Here is a 21,326-nt window from a genome sequence, read left to right as displayed (position 1 = left end):
CATGGAATTCTCCAGGCAAGAATACTGGAGTGGGTTGCCATTTCCTTCTCCAGGGAATCTTCCTGACCCAGGAATCGAACCCAGGTCTCCTGCATTGCAGGCAGATGCTTTAACCTCCGAGCCACCAGAGAGCAGTGATTTTGGAGCCCAAGAAAATAAAATCTGCCACTGTTTCCACTTTTCCCCATCAATAAGGCCGGATGCCATGATATTTGTTTTTTGAATGTTGAGCTTTAAACCAGTTTTTTCATGCACATATCTAAAAAAGGACTAAAATCATTAGTGGAGACATCTTCTCGTGACTAGCAGCAAGCTTCTACCAAGACGTGTGCTTGACTGCACGTACGCCCCTCACTGGGATCATGTATAACACTGCCTGTCCCCCTGCCTCTTTGGAGCCGTTCCTCAGAATTCTCAGAAATGCTGTCTCCCAGCCTATAGTCCTCATTTTGCCCCCAGTAAAACTGAACTCACAACTCTCACTCTGTGTTTTTTTATTCAGTTGACAATGGGATGAATAGATAGTGAAGAAATATTTTTTTTTTAACTGACACCATAACTGCTCACTTAGGTTGACTCCTGCACTGTGGGTATGGATCACCATTCCAGAGACTTCAGAGAAAAAATTTACATTCTGAGTGATCTGTGCAAAAACTCTCAAGTTAATAAGGCAATGACAACCACCATGCTTTAACAACCGTAACATGGTATTTCACAGAGACAGGCACCTCTTCAGCAACTTCTTTGCGATCCTAGCAAATTAGGTCCGATCCACATTCACGGTCCTAACTTGTCCAAACAACGCTCCCTACATGGATGCCAGGGAGCCTGCTGACCTTGGCAGCCCCATCAGACTCAGCTGTATATTTTAAATGCAGTTTTAACTCTTTTCTGTGCTCATTCTGTGTTAGAAAAAAGAAAGACCACAATGTTTGAGTAATTCAAGCAATAGATGAAAGGAAAATATTGGTAGGGTCTAAAAAGTTATTGGGAAGAAACGGGTATGTGCAAGGGTGGATAAAATACCAAAGCATTCTTAATATTTAGCCTACACTTTGCCACATGAACTTTTATATGACTTTAAGGTCAACATGTTGGCACACTCATGAGACTCTATTATCCAATGTGAAGAACTGACTCATTTGAAAAGACCCTGATGCTGGGAAAGACTGAAGGCGGGAGGAGAAGGTGACAACAGAGGATGGGATGGTTGGATGGCATCACCAACTCAACAGACGTGAGTTTGCATAGGCTCCAGAAGTTGGTGATGGACAGGGAGGCCTGGCATGCTGCAGTCCATGGGGTCACAAAGAGTCGGACACAACTGAGCAACTGAACTGAACTGAAAGGCCGATGTGTTGGCACACACATGAGACTCCATTATCCAGCATAGTGGAGTGGGTACAGGCAACTGAATTCCAAAGAAAGTTAAAAACCTGTCTTGTCATCGATTTTTCTCAGCAACCCTCATGTGGGGTTGACCCAGTTGCATGGTTCCCAGCTTCAGTGCTGGGTTTGAAGTGTGACTCACAAGCCTTCCCTGTGGCTGGAATGAATTCTGTGTCTCTTCCTTCTGTCCGTCACTGTACTTCAAATGTATGTAGATATTAGCACAAGAAAACAGAAATTCACTTAAATACATTTATGGCATAATAATTATTTCTGGTCATTTGGATGCTTCTTAACTGTCAAATATCAAAAATAAAACTACAATCCCATTAGAAGAGGTATCTGGGATTTTTTTTTTTTGATGGGTGAATTTAACTCAGATGACCATTATATCGACTACTGTGGGCAGGAATCCCTTAGACGAAATGGAGTAGCCATCATGGTCAACAAAAGAGTCCGAAATGCAGTACTTGGATGCAATCTTAAAAACGACAGAATGATTTCTGTTCGTTTCCAAGGCAAACCATTCAATATTACAGTAATCCAGGCCTATGCCCCAACCAGTAACACTGAAGAAGCCGGAGTTGAATGGTTCTATGAAGACCTACAAGACCTTTTAGAACTAACACCCAAAAAAGATGTCCTTTTCATTATAGGGGACTGGAATGCAAAAGTAGGAAGTCAAGAAACACCTGGAGTAACAGGCAAATTTGGCCTTGGAGCACGGAATGAAGCAGGGCAAAAGCTAATAGAGTTTTGCCAAGAGAACGCACTGGTCATAGCAAACACCCTCTTCCAACAACACAAGAGAAGACTCTACACATGGACATCACCAGATGGTCAACACCAAAATCAGACTGATTATATTCTTTGCAGCCAAAGATGGAGAAGCTGTATACAGTTAGCAAAAACAAGACCAGGAGCTGACTGTGGCTCAGATCATGAACTCCTTATTGCCAAATTCAGACTTAAATTGAAGAAAGCAGGGAAAACCACTAGATCATTCAGATATGACCTAAATCAAATCCCTTATGATTATACAGTGGAAGTGAGAAATACATTTAAGGGACTAGATCTGATAGATAGAGTGCCTGATGAACTCTGGACGGAGGTTCGTGACATTGTACAGGAGACAGGAACCAAGACCATCCCTGTGGAAAAGAAATGCAAAAAAGCAAAATGGCTGTCTGAGGAGGCCTTACAAATAGCTGTGAAAAGAAAAGAAGCAAAAAGCAAAGGAGAAAAGGAAAGATATAAGCATCTGAATGCAGAGTTCCAAAGAATAGCAAGGAGAGATAAGAAAGCCTTCCTCAGTGATCAATGCAAAGAAATAGAGGAAAACAACAGAATAGGAAAAACAAGAGATCTCTTCAAGAAAGTCAGAGATTCCAAGGGAACATTCCATGCAAAGATGGGCTCGATAAAGGACAGAAATGGTATGGACCTAAGAGAAGCAGAAGATATTAAGAAAAGGTGGCAAAAATACACAGAAGAACTGTACAAAAAAGATCTTCATGACCAAGATAGTCACGATAACGTGATCACTGACCTACAGCCAGACATCTTGGAATGTGAAGTCAAGTGGGCCTTAGAAAGCATCACTACGAACAAAGCTAGTGGAGGTGATGGAATTCCAGTTGAGCTATTTCAAATCCTGAAAGATGATGCTGTGAAAGTGCTGCACTCAATATGCCAGCAAATTTGGAAAACTCAGCAGTGGCCACAGGACCGGAAAAGGTCAGTCTTCATTCCAATCCCAAAGAAAGGCAATGCCAAAGAATGCTCAAACTACCGCACAATTGCACTCATCTCACACGCTAGTAAAGTCATGCTCAAAATTCTCCAAGCCAGGCTTCAGCAATATGTAAACCGTGAACTCCCAGATATTCAAGCAGGTTTTAGAAAAGGCAGAGGCACCAGAGATCAAATTGCCAACATCCAATGGATCATGGAGAAAGCAAGAGAGTTCCAGAAAAATATCTATTTCTGCTTCACTGACTATGCCAAAGCCTTTGACTGTGTGGATCACAATAAACTGTGGAACATTCTGAAAGAGATGGGAATACCAGACCACCTGACCTGCCTCTTGAGAAACCTGTATACAGGTCAGGAAGCAACAGTCAGAACTGTACATGGAACAACAGACTGGTTCCAAATAGGAAATGGAGTACGTCAAGGCTGTATATTGTCACCTTGCTTATTTAACTTATATGCAGAGTACATCATGAGGAACGCTGGGCTGGAAGAAGCACAAGCTGGAATCAAGATTGCTGGGAGAAATATCAATAACCTCAGATATGCAGATGACACAACCCTTATGGCAGAAAGTAAAGAGGAACTCAAAAGCCTCTTGATGAAAGTGAAAGAGGAGAGTAAAAAGGTTGGCTTGAAGCTCAACATTCAGAAAACAAAGATCATGGCATCTGGTCCCATCACTTCATGGGAAATAGATGGAAAAACAGTGGAAACAGTGTCAGACTTTATTTTGGGGGGCTCCAAAATCACTGCGGATGCTGATTGCAGCCATGAAATTAAAAGACGCTTACTCCTTGGAAGGCAAGTTATGACCAACCTTGATAGTATATTAAAAAGCAGAGGCATTACTTTGCCAACAAATGTCCGTCTAGTCAAGGCTATGGTTTTTCCCGTGGTCATGTATGGATGTGAGAGTTGAACTGTGAAGAAAGCTGATCGCCGAAGAATTGATGCTTCTGAACTGTGGTGTTGGAGAAGACTCTTGAGAGTCCCTTGTACTGCAAGGAGATCCAACCAGTCCATTCTAAAGGAGATCAATCCTGGGTGTTCATTGGAAGGACTGATGCTAAAGCTGAAACTGCAATACTTTGGCCACCTCATGCGACGAGTTGACTCACTGGAAAAGACTCTGATGCTGGGAAAGGTTGGGGGCGGGAGGAGAAGGGGACGACCGAGAATGAGATGGCTGGATGGCATCACCGACTCTGTGGACATGAGTCTGAGTGAACTCTGGGAGTTGGTGATGGACAGGGAGGCCTGGTGTGCTGTGATTCATGGGGTCGCGGAGAGTCGGACACGACTAAGCGACTGAACTGAATCTAATAAGATATTTATTGGATAAAATTAGGAAGATGTGATCACAAAGTGAAATTTCCAAAATGTTATTCACAGTTCAGTACAGTTCAGTCACTCAGTCATATCCGACTCTTTGCGACCCCATGAATCACAGCACGCCAGGCCTCCCTGTCCATCACCAAATCCCGGAGTTCACTCAAACTCATGTCCACCCAGTCGGTGATGCCACCCAGCCATCTCATTCTCTGTCGTCCCCTTCTCCTCCTGCCCCCAATCCTTCCCAGCATCAGAGTCTTTTCCAGTGAGTCAATTCTTCGCATCAGGTGGCCAAAGTATTGGAGTTTCAGCTTTAGCATCAGTCCTGCCAATGAACACCCAGAACTGATCTCCTTTAGAATGGACTGGTTGGATCTCCTTGCAGTCCAAGGGACTCTCAAGAGTCTTCTCCAGCACCACAGTTCAAAAGCATCAATTCTTCTGCACTCAGCTTTCTTCACAGTCCAACTCTCACATCGAGTCACTAAATGTCTTTAATGCTGTATACAGGTAGTTTTTTGTCTTATGCATATTTATATATAAATATATATGGCTTCCCTGATGGCTCAGATGATAAAGAATCCACCTGCAATGTGGGAGACCTAGATTTGAACCCTGGGTTGGGAAGATCCCCTGGAGGAGTGCATGGCTACCCACTCCAGTATTCTTGCCTAGAGAATCCCATAGACAGAGGAGCCTGGCGGGCTACAGTCCATGGGGTCCCAGAGTCAGATATGACTGACTATGCACAGCACAACACATATATTCCTTTTCAGATTATTTTCCATTAGAGGCTATAACAAGATACTGACTAGAGCTCCCTGTGCTACATAGCAGTCCTTGTGATTTCCTTACTTTATACATGGTAGTGTGTATATGTCAACCTCAAATTCCCAATTTACCTCCACCACCCCGCCCAGCCTCCACTGTGCTCCTTGGTAACCATAGTTTTGCTTTCTTAGAGATATTTATTTTTATGCACAATAAAAAAAGATTTTTAAAACTCTAATAAGCACAAATCAAGAAAGTGAGCAGAATATTTAACTGAGAACATGAAGATCTCCTGAACTGCAAGTTAAATCCTACTAGTCATCCTTGGAAAAATGCAAACGACAGTTTTGCCCATATGATTAGATTATGGGGTATTTATTTTGATACCACAAGGGAATTTTGAATAAGAAATAGTGAAATAAGAAATAACATATTTTTGTTATATTCCTTCTTGATAAGGCTGCTAACATATTTTAGAAAAAATTTTCTCTTTTAGCCAACAAAGTACAACAACAGGGAACATAATGCAGTTTTCTCTTGATGACTGAAAAATCTTTCAGGGAATTTGGGCCACCCTCTGAAAAAGAAGATATTACCAATGTTGCCGGTGTGAGACTGAGTTGGAAAATGTGACTAAGGATTTCTTGTTAGAACAATCCCCAGCCACAAGCCATTTTGCTGAGATGTGTCTCTCTGTAATCCCATTGGTCTACATGGCAGGGGGGTGGGTGGGGGGTGATGAGTCAACATTAGTGGGGGCCAAGCTGGTTCAATGTCAAAGACATAAAGACCATCCTAGGCTCCTTCCCGGCTCTAACACAGCAGCAGTGACACATTTTGGAAGATTAATTGCTGTCAAAGTTGGCATTTGAGGCTGTAAAAAAGACACAAGAGACAGTAAGTATCTGCGATACAAGCTGCTCTTGAAGAGAAAAAAGAAACAACTCTTGCTCCTGGCATCCTCTCTCTTATTATTATTTTTTCTAGGACTCCCCACTGCTCCCAAAATAAATGCCAGGTGTTTTTTGCTGCATTTCCATTTAAAGAAAGAAATTTGATACAGTAGATTTTCCAAAGTTTTCAGGGAGCCAGGGTTGGAAAATGTCATATAAAGAATTATTAACTAACAGGGAGTTGGGTTGATAGGAGATTGGCTTCTTTCAGAATTGTGGGAGATGAAGGGCAGGGATCCCCGGAGATGGAAAGGAACAGCGTAAGCCCTGCTATTGCCTCAGATTATGGCCTGGAGAGTGTCCCAGGGTAGAGGACCCCAGCTTGAGCCAGTTAGTCTCCCTGACTTAAGGAGATGAAGCCGGATGTCAGCAGTGACCAAAGCATCCAGAGTTCCCAAGACAAATGCCAAGAAGCAAAAGATGCACAAAAAGAGGACTCCAGGGATACACAAAATACTGATTGGCGCGTGTATGTATGGAAACCACATGAGACTAGGTACCGGCTGCCTGCAAGGTTTATAAGAGAGAATCCTCAAAGCTAATACAGGGCTGGGAATAGTTCCCATTCCTACCAACCAGGGTGGAAATCTTCCTAGTTGATGGGACCTCTGTTAGAGTACTAAGAAGGGTCTTGCCTCAGTAGTGGAGAAAATTAACACTGCTCTAGTCCCTCCTAAAAAAGCTTAAAAGCAAAACCCCAAAAGACTAAGCTGCTCCAAATAACTGCATCCCAGAGCAGAGTTCAAGAGTATTTATAGGAATTCAAAAATATCCAGAATCTGGAAGCATAAAGTCCACAGTGTCTGGCATGCAAAGAAGCAGGAAAATAGACCCATATTGAAAACTCAATTCATCAAAGCCAACCCAGAAATTGTGCAAATAACAGAATTAGTACACAAAGACTTTTTTAAAGTGATAAAACTGTAGTACATATGTTCAGGATGCTAGAGAAAAGTACATGTGTTATGAATTAGACATTGAGTGTTATTGGATGCTAAAGTGTTAAGTACTTGTTAAGTACAGACATGGACGACAGTAATATAAAAAAGACCAAAGTCAAACTTCTAGAGATGAAAAATACGGCTCCTGAAATGAAAAACACACCGGGATGGATTCAAAACAGAGCAGTCATTACAGAGAAAATCAGTGAACTTGAAGACATAGCAATAGAAATTCTCCGAGAATGAAACACAAAGAGAAAAAGACTTGAAAAAAATAAGAAGAACAGATTCAGATTATCGGTGAATGTAGGACAACTTCAAGCAGCTGGAGGTATGTGTAGTTGGAGTCCCAGGGTGGCAAGCAGATTAAAAAAAAAAAAAAAAGAACTTGAAGAAATAAATTTCCAAATATGATGCAAACTGCATATCCACAGACCCACAAATCTAACTATCAATAATTTCAAGCATAAAAAATAAGAAGAAACTTATACCAAGGCATATCATAACCAAATTGCTTAAAACCAGTGAAAAAGTAAAATATAATAAAGTCAGTCAGAGCAGGGAAAAAAAGACAGAAGAACAAACTTAAGGGGGACCTCAGATTTTGGCGGGAAACAATGCAAGCCGCCATACAATGGAGTAGTATCTTTAAAGCAATAAAAGGAAAAAAAAACTGTCTACTTGTAACTCTTTGCCCAGTGAAAATAAATTTCTAAAACACAGATGAAATAAAGATTTTTTTCAGACATGCAAAAGCTAAAAGAATTCAACACCAGCAGATCAGTATTTCAAGAAATATTGAAGGCAGTCCCTTAAATCGAAAGAAAATAATACCAGATGGCCATCAGTATTTGTATAAAAGAATAATGGGCACCAGAAAGGCTGGCTCTGCAGGTGAATATAAAGTCATTTTTCCTTATTGTTTACGTAGCTCTTAAAAGATAAGTGGCTATGTAGAGCAAACGTAACACATACTGTAGGGTTTGTAACACAGCAGTAGCAGCAAAGTGTCTGTCAACGACAACAGCAGAAAGGGCGAAAGCGGAGAAGCGCAGGCCTGCTTTTGCAAGACCCTCCTGATAGATGCGAAAGGCGCAATGTCACTTAACAGTAGACTGCGGTACATTAAAGACACGCGTTACAGATCCTGAAGCAGCTACTTTAAGATAACTCAAATACTGTAGCTAGCAAATCTAAAGGGAAGTAAAGGAGAATCGTAAAAATAATGAAATTTTTTAAAAGGCCAGAAAGGAGGGAAAATGAACCAAACAAGAGATGGACAGAGAAAACAATAGGACTGTAGATTTAAACCAACCATATTAATAGTCACATTAAATGTAAATGCTATAAGCACTCCAGTGAAAAGTTGGAGATATTCAGCATGCATCGAAAAAGCAAGATCCAACTTATACGCTGCCTACAAAAAAAGTACTTCAAACTTTTCTTAACAAGCACAAATCTGTTAAGAGTCAGAAGATGAAGGGGGAAAAGATATAGCATGAAAACACTAATCAAAAGAAAGCTCTTGTCTCTATATTACATCAAAGTCAATTTCAGAGCAAAAACATTACCAAGTAGAAAAAAGATTAAATGAAAAAGAGGTCAATTCATTAAGAGGAGGTAACCATTCTGAAAGTTTATCTACCTAATAACCGAGCTTCAAAGTACATAACACAAAAACTGATAAAAGGAGAAATGAACAAATCCACAATTAAAAGGTAACAGTTCCAAACACTTTTCTCAATAATCGATAGAAGAGATAGACAATCAGCACAGATCCAGAAGACTGGAACAACCACGAGAACCAACTCGACGCACTGACATTTAGTCAGTCAATAGCGGCAGAATTGATTTTTTTCACGTGTAAGTGAAACATTTATAAGACAGATGAAACTCTACACATTAAAAAAATCTCAGGAAATTTTAAAAGATTTAAATTATTCAAAGTATATTATCTGGTTACAATGGAATTATGTTAGAAATCAGTAACAGAAAGGTAACTGGAAAATCCCCAACTATTTGGAAATTAAATAATACACTTCTAAATAGCCTATGAGTCAAAGAAGAAATTAAATTGATACATTAGAAAGTATTTGAACAAAATGAAAACTCAAATATCAAAATGTGTCAGATACAGTTAAAGCAGCATTTAGAGTGGCTTTTAAGACACTCAAACACCTATACTAAAAAAAAGGAAGATTCAAAGAAATGACCTGTTTCTAAGAAACTAAGAAACTATAACACATGTTATACTTAACACTGCTGAATGGTACTATTAAACACTACATTGGTTAAGATGGTAAATGGAACGCTTTGCCTTTTTAAACAACAATAAAAACAATTTAAAAAAATCAGTAAGTAGCAGTGTGTAAAAGAAACCAGATACCAAAGTATATATACTGTTCAATACCATTTATATGAAGTTTAAGAACTGGCAAAACTAGTCACTGCTGGTAGAAGTTCAAATAGCTGTTATTCTAGGACAGAGGTACTGACTGGGAAGCAACATGAGGGAATGTTCTGGGGTGATGGGAATAGGTCTGAGTGTGATTACAGGTGCATAGGAGTGTAAATAGTCATCAAGTTCAGATTTACATACTTAAACAGTAAGCATTTTATACCGATTAAAAAAAAGGTAATAGGGGAAAAAGAAACTACGGAGACCAAAAATACTGATGCTTGCCAGGGGAGGGAGGAAAGGAAGGTGGGAGCAAGGGATGAATAAGTGGAACAGGGGAAATGTTTAAGGCTAGGAAACCATCCTGTACGATATTATAATGGTGAACACATGACAATGTATAATACAGAGTGAACCTCAATGGAAAGTACAGATTTTAGTTCATAATTATCAACACTGGTTCATTAAGTGCAGCAAATGTATCACACTAATGCAAAGTCTTAATAATAAGGGGGAACTGTACAGCGAAGGGATGGCTTCAGGGAATTATCTGTACTATTGTTTTTCTGTAAAATTGCTCTAAAAATAGCTTATGAATTATTTGAATATATTATACATCTATATAACATTTATATTAACATGTTTAAATATTTTTATATTTAAATATATAATTTATTATCATATATATTTAATAGTTTATAATTTTTTAAACTGACTCATTGGAAAAGACCCTGATGCTGGGAAAGACTGAAGGCAGGAGGAGAAGGGGATGACAGAGGATGAGGTGGTTGGATGGCATCACCGAGTCAACGGACGTGAGTTTGAGCAACTTCCGGGAGTTGGCCATGGACAGGGAGGCCTGGCGTGCTGCAGTCCATGGGGTCTCCAAGAGTCGGACACGACTGAGCGACTGAACTGAATGATATATAAAATGGATATATGGACAGAGCTATCACAATCAACGAAGAACTAGAAATAAACAGAGAACTCTGAGGGTAACACACTAATTTTTTAAGAACAGTTGTCTGCAGGTGGTGATTGCTTTTCCCCCTCTACTTTCTAATTTCCTTTGTTTCCCAAGTACTATTTCAGAATGGAACAGCACTATTCTTCTTCACTTCTTGAAGATGCTGGGCTGAAACCAGAAGAGTAGAAAGCAGACACCCCCAACTCAGCACAGGACTGTCTTTCCCAGCCAGCGTCAGAAGTCAGCGAGCCCCTCCCTCCCTCCCTGCCTCCAAGTGTTTACTTCCTGCCGGAGAGCAACAGTGAGTCAGAAGCTGGACCGGCCGCACCGCCCTGCCGGACACACCCTGCCTTGGCAGGAGCCTGTTCAGGGATCCGGAATCCAGGACTTCACAAAGCTTCGTTTAAAGGAACAGAATCCACTGCTTTAGGAAACATGGGTCCCGGGAATGAATCGCCCGCCCTGGGCCGCTGCTCATAAAACTGACCTGATCTTTTTTGCTTTTTCTTTTTTCTGGGTCTGAGAACTGACCTTCTTTAAAACAGACTGGGGTTTGCTTTCTAATTATGGGGACCACGACACAAATCTTTTCAGGCACCTGTAAGAACTCGGCCTCATGATTGTGGGCTGGGCTTTGGGCGGCATCAAACCAAACTGGATTCTAGTCCTCAGCATGCCAGGTTCTATCTGTGTGACTTGGGGGCTACCTAGTTCCTTAACCTCTCTGAACCTCAGTTTCCTCATATAACCCCTCAGGGCACCTGCTTTCATCCACACAGAGTTGCTGGGTAAGGTATGTATTTATGCCCGGAGTCCACTGACCAGCATGCAGTGGCCTTAGTTCAAAAATAATCGATAAGGAAAAAGAATCTGAAAAAGAATATATATATATATACATATATATACACACACACATAGAGTACTTGGTGGTGTTTAGTCGCTAAGTCATGTCCGACTCTTTCTGACCCCATATAGCCCGTCAGCCTGCTCTGTCCATGGGATTTCCCAGGCAAGAATACTGGAGTGGGTTGCCACTTCCTCCTCCATGGAATCTTTCCAACCCAGGGACTGGACCCTGAATCCCCATTTCCTGCACTGGCAGGCAGGGTCTTTAGCACTGAGCCACCAGGGAAGCCTATATATATACTGAATCACTTCTCTGTACAACTGAAACTAACACAACATTATAAATCAACCATACTTCACCTGGTGGCTCAGCTGGTAAAAAATCTGCCTGCAATGCAGGAGACCCCGGTTTGACCCCTGGGTTGGGAAAATCCCCTGGAGAAGGGCACAGCAACCCACTCCAGTATTCTTGCCTGGAGAATTCCACGGACAGAGGAGCCTGGTGGGCTACACTCCGCAGGGTCGCAAAGAGTCAGACATGGCTGAGTGACTAACACACCTCAAATTAAAAAATAAAAATGATTTTTTAACAAGTCAGTACATGGGAATTCCCTGGTGGTCCATTGGTTAAGAATCTGCCTTACAATGCACGGCACTTGGGTTCAGTCCCTGATAGGGAACTAAGATCCCCTACGCCACAGAGCAACTAAGCCCATGACACAACTAGAGAAAAGCCCAGGACTGCAGCTAAGATCCAATGCAGACAAAATAAATAAATTAACAAATATTTTTAAAAATACATAAAATTTAAAAAGTCAGCACAATAAGTCCCCTACAGAGGAACCTCTGAGTTTTTCAAGGTCCCAATCCTCCAATCACACAGTTGATTCCCCTGGCAGCCAGCCCCAACTTTTAAGTGCTTTCCAAAAGTTGCTTCATTAGCATAACAAAAGACACCTTTATTGCTCTCATCACTTAGGAAATTCCAAAGGTCTTAGGAGCTCGGTGCCAGGACTGGGATGAAGACCAAATATATGTTCCTTATTATCAATCACAAGACCACAGGTATACAGGAAATGAGCCATCTGTGAAGCACAAGGGAGAACACTGCTTTTCTCTTAAATGTAGGGGGCCGCCCTAGTTTCCCCGAGTTTGATACAGGGTTTGTGATAGTCAGTTCGCTGTCTTGTCAGACTGGTGCCTGGTAGCAACAGGGTTTCCTCTTGGACACTGGATCTGTGACTATGGAACCTGGCAGGTAGACCTATCAGGCCAGTTTTTCATATCTCAGCAAATGTCTCCCTTTACATAATTGCTGAAGCCGGAACTTCAGGAATCATCTTGATTCTTCTCTCCCTCCTAAATCCTATCCTTCAGCAAGTCCTGGCATCTTTAGCTTCAAAATCCGCAAGATATTCAAAGCTGCATATGTTTCTCCATCTTCACTGTTACCACCTTAGTCCGTGCATCATCAGTGGGTCAGTATCGTCCACAGAAGGGTAAAACTGGCTCTCAGGAGGCAGAAAAAATCTTAGCTATTACATTTGAGCATATTTAAGTGCTCAGATACTCAGTCATGTCCGACTCTTTGCAACCCTATGGACGGTAGCCCCCCAGGCTCCTCTATCCATGGGATTCTCCAGGCAAGAATACTGGAGTGGGTTGCCATTTCCTCCTCCAAGGGATCTTCCCGACCCAAGAACTGAACCAGAGTGTCCTGCGTCTTCTGCATTGGCAGGCAGATTCTTTACCACTGGCACCACCTGGTTTGTGGCCCTGCAAAGACCACAGTACACAGACATACACAATATATCTATGGGATTGAACGTTCTTGGGGAAAGGGAAGGCAAGGAGGAATGACATATCTACAGAGGTTCCCGTGGGAGGACAGAGAAAAGAAGATAATGAAAATAAGGATGGGTTTCTCTGTCCTAGTTCCAGGCACCCATGCACCTTTCAGGGTCCTGAAATGGCCTCTCCTCAGACCTCCTGGCCTGCAGTCTTGCTCCCTTGCATTCTCCATACAGCAACCAGAGAGGTCCTGCTGAAACACATATTGGTTCACGGTATCTAAATCTGGATGTCTTACCAACCTGACCGTCAAGGCCCAAGCCTGGCTGATCTGGCCCCTGCCCAGGTCTTCACACTGCCTGATGTTCTCCCTAGATCCTCCCTTGCCTGCCCCCTTTCTGTCATTCCAAACTTAGTTCAAATATCATCCCCCTCCTTGACCATCTAATCCAATGGTCCTCAAACCTTAGGGTGCATCAGAACAACCTAATTGCTTCTAGGGAAGGCTCACCCCAGAGCCTGGAGAAGAGCCCAAGACTTCGCATCTCTATAAAGTTCCCAGGTGATGCGGAGCCTGCTGATCTGGGATCACCACTTTGACAACTACCAGCCTAATCCAAACTAGCCACTTCCTTCTTCCTTATTATCTATCACAACAACCCACTTGGTGTCTTTCAGAGCTGTGACACTGCCTGAAAGGGTCCATCTTCCTTTTGTTTCCTTTTGTTTCCTACATCTATGTATGGCTTCCTCACTACAACCTACTTATCTACTGGAGCCGAAGTCCCCAGCCTCCTAGGATGTGTGTGTCCCCAGTGCCTTCCAGAAAAACAGGCCCCAAAGAGATTCACAATAGACATTTAGTGAAAGAAAAATGCAGAGAAGACAATAAGCGGGGGCAGGAGTTTAATGTATGCTGATTACCCCTGATTTCTGAGCCAGACACATACATATAAATTTATCTATCAATATATATAAACTTCACAGAAGTGCAAACAAAAGTCAGCTATGGTTATTGGCCTGAGAGTAACCCCTGGGTCAGTGTGTCTCAAACTTTATCATGAGAGTCACATGGCCTTTTTATTAAACTCAGATTTGGGGACCTCGCCCCAAACCTACTAGATCAGCCTTTTCAAGGGAGGGGGGTCGAGAAACAGGGTATTTTAACTCACAAGAAGGTGAACCTGGAAGTCAGTCACTATTCACAAATGTCCCGGCTGGAAACAATCACCCAGGTGTTTATTCAAAACACAGATTCCTTGACTCCACATCGAGCGATTCTGATTCAGAAGGACTAGGATGGGGCCTAGGAATTTATATACTTAACAAACACCTGGGTAAATTCTGTGATCTGAGAAGTCTGGAAAACACTATCCTTTATGAGTTCACTATCTCTCAATCTTTCACCCCAACCCTGATCTGTTCCTAAGCTGTGAAATATAGCTTTAGAGTCACACCACACACATACACACACACACACACACACACACACACACACACACAGAAGCAGCAGCACAGGAATGAGCCAAGCTATCTGAGAATAACTTGTGTAAATAACTGAAGCTACCACGAGGATATTATAGCACTTGAGATGCTCCATCATCACCCCATTAAAGTGTCACTCCTCCCCACGCCAGGGGCCAGCTTACATAAAGACCATACCAGCAGGGTTCCCAGAAAGCCTGATGGTCTTTTCTTCAATGTGTCTAAAACTGATCAGTTTCCCTATAGAAGTTCTCACTTTGGACATTCTAGTTTCTAATGTTGCATCCTTCTTTTAGGTTCTTGGTCTAGAACCTTAGCATCTTCTTAGACTCTCTCTCCTCTGCCTGCATCCAGACCATCTCCAGGTTCTGTGAGTTTGAAACCAAGGAAGACTCTGTGGGGCCTTTCTGGGTACAAACCACTCCCTTGTTCCCTGCCTCTTGTTTGACCTTCCCTGAATTCCAAAGAGCAGACTCAAGCAGTTAATGATTAGAACAATTGAGTCACAGGACTTCTGTTTCCTCCTGAAGGGATATAAATAAAAATATCCTGGTGGAGGATGACTGACCAAAAGCATGTCGACACCAGACTGATTGGAACCAGAAAAGTGGTGACAGATTCCACAATCATCACCCTGTTGTTGTTGCCAGTTGCTGAGAAGTGTCCAACTCTTTGCGACCCCATGGACTACAGCACGCCAGGCCTCCCTGTCCTTCACTATCTCCTGGAGTCTGCTCAAACTCATGTCCACTGAGTCAATGATGCCATCCAACCCTCTCATCCTCTCTTGCCCCCTTCTCCCGCCCTCAGTCTTTCCCAGCATCAGGACCTTTTCCAATGAGTTGGCTCTTCATATCAGGGGGCCAAAGTATTGGAGCTTCAGCTTCAGCATCAGTCCTTCCAGTGAATACTCAGAGTTGATTTCCTTTAGGATTGCCTGGTTTAATCTCCCTGCTGTCCAGGGACTCTCAAGAGTCTTCCTCAGTACCAGTTTGAAAGCATCAGTTCTTCGGTGTTCAGCCTTCTTTATGATCCAACTCTCACATCCATACATGACTACTGCAAAAACCATAGCTTTGACTATACGGACTTTTGTTGGCAAAGTATGACTCTGCTTTTTTATACACTGTCTAGGCTTGTCATAGCATCACCCTGTTACCTACCATCAACCAGTAAAAAAACTGTTCATGAGCTGATCAACCCTCATCCGTTAATAATGCCTTTAAAATCCCTTCTCCGAAAGCCATCAAGCAGTGTAGATCTTTCGAGCATTAGATGCCCATTCTCCTTACTTGGTGGCCTGAAACAAACACTGTACTTTCATTCGCCACAGCTCAGTGTCAGTAGTTTGGCTTTGCTGCAAGTGCAGCAAGCAGACCCGAGTTTGGTTCAGTGACAGGTTCTACCCTGGGATGGTTTCCCAGCCACCATCCTTCCACTAAAGAGCATCCCCTAGGGCTGCTCCAGTGCATTAATCGGGCCCTAAATTCCTGGAACACTTTGCTTGCACACGTAAACCCTTGTTTAAATACAAACCAACCAACCACAAAGCACTTCCCCAGCTTCCTGTTACCTGCAGGATAAAATCTCAACCCTTCCCCTGACCTCCAAATTCTCCTCAATCTGGCGTCACTTCTCCAGCCTTGTTTTTAGTGAACATCCACCCCCAGGTCTGGGCTCACTTCCTGCTCTGCCTCTGAGAGGTCCAACTGGGAACTCTGCCCCACCTGGAATGGCCTCTGTAGTCATCCCTTCAGTTCAAGTTCCCCAGGACCCCAGCAGCACAGACTGACAGCTAACACAGATCTCCAGCATAATGCAGTGCTTCTCAAGTGCGATCCCCGGACAAGGAGCACCTTGGAACTTGTCAGAAAGGCTCATTCTCAGGCCTGGCCCCAGACTTACTGAGTCAGAATCTCTGGAGGATGGGTCCAGCAACCAGGGTACTAACCAGCCTTGCAGGTGATTCTGACGCCTGCTCACATTTCAGAGCCAAAGAAGAGCAGTTAAGACTGCTGGCTGTTGAGTTTCCACTCTTCTTTCAGGGACAAAGCAGTGCCAGAAGTTCACCCAGGAATCTCTTAGGGACCCTCCTTGAGAAAGGTCAGTTATCTCTGAAATATTGCTTGGCGCCCACCTCTGAGAATGAGCAAGTATGATGGTGAAGCACAGGAAATGGCCACTATCTAAGATTTTTCTTAACCTGCCAAAACTGTAATTTCCTCTGGTGCGACCTAATGACTTCATTATCTGGGGAAAGATTGTATGAAAAGATCCATCATGTTGTGAGTGTTTAAAAGGCAAGGGTTGTTGGTACCCAAGGAGGGTAAGGGCTCCATGAGACTGGACAGTGGAGCTGGAACCAGTCCAGATGCGTTTCCAGGGCAGCTGTGCTCGAGCAGTAAGAGGAGCGGCCTAGGGTTAGGCTCGTCGTGGGTGGGGACCAGGGTTCAAGCTCAAGAGCCCAGGGACTTAGGCAGGGAGGAGAATCTGGGAGGCGGGGCACCTGGGAGGCTCCGCCCAGCCTCTGCACAAGTTTGGCCAATGCAGGGCTAAGTTACAACAGCGACACCCTGTGGCAAATGGAAAGCAAAGCAGCTAAACTGAGGGGACTACCTACTGGATGAAGAAAGAACCTCTTTGGGTATGTATGATGCCGTTTTTGCGTATTCAGAGGGTAGAAGAGCTTCCACGGGGATACAATGGACTTTCTACCACTAGGACTTGGATGGCATTGTGCTCCAAGCCTCAGTTTCTTCCTCTAGAGAGTAGAGATGACGGCTTGTGCAGGACAAATCTTTGGCTATAAACTACCGCACAACTGCACTCATCTCACACGCGAGTAAAGTCATGCTCAAAATTCTCCAAGCCAGGCTTCAGCAATATGTGAACCGTGAACTCCCAGATGTTCAAGCAGGTTTCAGAAAAGGCAGAGGCACCAGAGATCAAATTGCCAATATCCAATGGATCATGGAGAAAGCAAGAGAGTTCCAGAAAAACATCTATTTCTGCTTCATTGACTATGCCAAAGCCTTTGACTGTGTGGATCACAATAAACTGTGGAAAATTCTGAAAGAGATGGGAATACCAGACCACCTGACCTGCCTCTTGAGAAACCTGAATGCAAGTCAGGAAGCAACAGTTAGAACTGGACATGGAACAACAGACTGGTTCCAAATAGGGAAAGGAGTACGTCAAGGTTATATATCGTCACCCTGCTTACTTAACTTATATGCAGAGTACATCATGAGGAACGCTGGGCTGGAAGAAGCACAAGCTGGAATCAAGATTGCCAGGAGAAATATCAATAACCTCAGACATGCAGATGACACCACCCTTATGGCAGAAAGTGAAGAGGAACTCAAAAGCCTCTTGATGAAAGTGAAAGAGGAGAGTGAAAAGGTTGGCTTGAAGCTCAACATTAAGAAAACGAAGATCATGGCATCTGGTCCCATCACTTCATGGGAAATAGATGGGGAAACAGTGGAAACAGTGTCAGACTTTATTTTTTTGGGCTCCAAAATCACTGCAGATGCTGACTTCAGCCATGAAATTAAAAGACGCTTACTCCTTGGAAGGAAAGTTATGACCAACCTAGAGAGTATATTAAAAAGCATAGACATTATTTTGCCAACCAAGGTCTGTCTAGTCAAGGCTATGGTTTTTCCCGTGGCCATGTATGGATGTGAGATTTGGACTGTGAAGAAAGCTGAGCGCCAAATAATTGATGCTTTTGAACTGTGGTGTTGGAGAAGACACTTGAGAGTCCCTTGGACTGCAAGGAGATCCAACCAGTCCATTCTAAAGGAGATCAATCCTTGGTGTTCATTGGCAGGACTGATGCTAAAGCTGAAACTCCAATACTTTGGCCACCTGATGCGAAGAGTTGACTCACTGGAAAAGACTCTGATGCTGGGAGGGATTGGGGGCGGGAGGAGAAGGGGACGACAGAGAATGAGATGGCTGGATGGCATCATCGATTCAATGGACATGAATTTGAGTGAACTCCAGGAGTTGGTGATGGACAGGGAGGCCTGGCGTGCTGTGACTCATGGGGTCGCAAAAAGTCGGACACGACTGAGCGACTGAGCTAACAAATACAGCGCAGTATCTTAGTTCCCCGGACCGGGAATTGAACCCATGCTCCCTGAAGGGGAAGCACGGAGTCTTAACCACCAGGCAACCAGGGAATTCCTTCCCCCCCCGTGCTAATCATTGGCAATATTAACGTATGCCTTTCTCTCTATATTCTTCCCTTGCCTCCAGGTCCAACAAGGCCCTGCAGTCCTTTCTTTTTTTTCCAAGTAGAAAGCCAAAATAGTTTGAGGTCACTGGCATTTTCTATCTTTTGTAAAAATCTGTAGTGTGTCCTTTGTAGAAAAAATACTGGCTATCCGTTGAGGGAAAGGGAGAAGATAAATGCATTCGAGGACAATGAGGAGAGAGCAGGGGAAGGTCATAGGAAGTAGGGAATCTTCGAGCCTCCCTCCCTACTTCCTGACTGTGTCCTCAGGCTGGAGGTAAGATGAGCCCAGAGTGCCAAAAGGAATGACCAGGGCTCCCAGCCTCACCAAAGTTCCCTGTGTCAGCTGTATTGTGAAAGCAGCACAGTCTTAGGGCCCGAGGGACAGCAGGGCCTGAACCAGTGGACATCTCAGTGATGATGGGGTGGGAGGAGACAGGTGATGGTCTCAGCAGATCAGGTCAGGAGAGGGGTTCCCAAGGACAGCTGACAGAGGCATTCCCGCCAGCCTAGGGGAGTAAGGACTCAATTGGAAATGAATTCATTTAAAGAAAAAAAATTTCATCTCGTATACGTAGAGCACTTGGCATAGTTTTTGGTGCCCCGTCTGCAAAATGAACGTCAAATGCTAGGGTGATCATTATTATGGATGCCAAGGGTAGCATGCCCCACTGAAACATCGCACGGAGGAACCTGGGTTCACACTTTCTGCCTGTAAACATCCTGTTTCCCAGCCACTTCTTGCTAGTTTCTGAGTTAGTTAGTGTAGAGCCCTGCGCGTTAGACATGGGCACATTCATGGAGGAGAATCATGTTTTTAATTGCGAACAGAAAGTTGCTTTTTTTGAGCTTGCTCTTAGAAGGCACCTCTTATGTTCAATTTGCATGCCAATGAGAGACAATTCGCCTTCAGAGCAAAGTTAATTGACTAAAGCTGAGGAACAAGAAATGAAAGACCTTTGAGCTGCTGTTCCTCCCCAGTCCAGCTGGGACACAGGCCTCCCCAGGTAATTCCCAAACCTCTCAAGGAATCCCAGAACCGCATGAAGATGAAGACAGAAAACTGGACATTGGGTATCAGCCAGGAGTGACTTCCCGTGTGTAGGATTCCAGATCATTCAATTCATGATCACAGGGAGCCAATTTAGACTATCACCGAGTCGATTTAGAGCCAAATATTAAACCCTTTGTCCTGATTTTTTTTAAAAAAGTTCATGAAGGCAGAAACAGCCATGGAACTCTGGGAGGCAAAGGAGGCTCCCATTTTGCAAAGAACTGAGATCAAAGGTGCTATTCAATCAAGTTCATGCCTCTCTCAGCAAAAAAACCCTCTGCCCCATATGATCATCATTTCCCTAAAGAAATCCAATGTTTATGCAGGACGTTCAAAGTGCCTTCTCCTCAAACCGCATAATCAGTTGCTGTTCAGTTGCTAAGTCCTGTTCCACTCAGTTGCGACCGTGTGGACTGCGTATCCAAAGCCACCCAGAAAATAACACTGGCAGGCGTGGAAATTCCAGCCACCAGGGGCCGCTCTTACCCACCTACGACCTTCCATAGTTCAAAGCCAAAGCAAAACATGTTGCTAAAACTCTTCAAGTGAAAAGTGATCGCAAAGCTTTTGAAACCCAAAGTCAGTGACAGGGACCTGGTGGTGGGTGGCGGTGTGGTGATGGACGGGGACAGTGTGTGTCACTCAATTTTGCGTTTTTGCTCCTTGCAGCTTTTAATTTGTTCCTTTAAGGCCTGTTAACTCCCAGAAGCTGGGCTTCAATTTGTTTAGGGAGGTTTTTCTAAGCAGACCATATGTTGAACTCACAGACAATTATTCATTGCTTCCAGTGTCCTGAGCTGTGTCTGTTCTGGGGACAGAGTGTTCACGTCTGCTTGCCCTCTGCTTCTGAATGATCCCAAACCTGTGGGTGCTGAACTCAGGACCCGACTGCGGGTCAAATCGTGAAACCACTGACAAGCGGGTCACACCTGCACTGGCCACGTTCCACTGTGGCACGGTGGCCTTGTTGATTTCTCAAATTCATCCACCAGCCTCCCTGGGACTAGATGACTGCTCTTTGAATCCTGTCTCACCCTCCGGAAGCCCATCTTGACTTCTGTCTTGGAATACAGACTCCAGCTTCGCCACAGATTAGCCACACCCTCCTAAGGCCCTTGGCAGCCTTGATCTTTTTTATTGTAAGTTCTGAGAATGAGGATGAAAGACCTGGAATGCTGTGGTATGGAAGCCTATCATTACAATTGCATCTCTGGGCAGGAAAATATTAATTTTCCAATCAGGCAGGTCTAGGCAAATCACAAAGAGGTCGAGGAACCACTGCCTGGAACATCTCACCACCGACGACTACATCATGGATTTTAGGATAAATTTTCCAAAGCAAATGGAGCAAAACAAACGCTGAGCAGGCCGAGAGCTGGCCACGCCTTGGGCTGGGTCACG

The 21,326-nt window shown here is 43.6% G+C and overlaps 1 protein-coding gene across 17 annotated transcripts in view; it reads right to left on the bottom strand.

Moving 5' to 3' along the window:
- Window positions 1-21,326, bottom strand: part of TACC2 (transforming acidic coiled-coil containing protein 2) — a 232,095-nt gene that overhangs the window by 167,173 nt on the left and 43,596 nt on the right. The gene's annotated exons all lie outside the window — the stretch shown is intronic.

The sequence above is a fragment of the Moschus berezovskii genome, chromosome 12, assembly GCF_049115385.1.
Source record: "Moschus berezovskii isolate FMDL1 chromosome 12, NW_MosBer_1.0, whole genome shotgun sequence".
Classification (NCBI taxonomy): domain Eukaryota; kingdom Metazoa; phylum Chordata; class Mammalia; order Artiodactyla; family Moschidae; genus Moschus; species Moschus berezovskii.
Note: the sequence above shows the minus strand (reverse complement) of the source record. Positions and strands in the feature narration are given on the sequence as shown.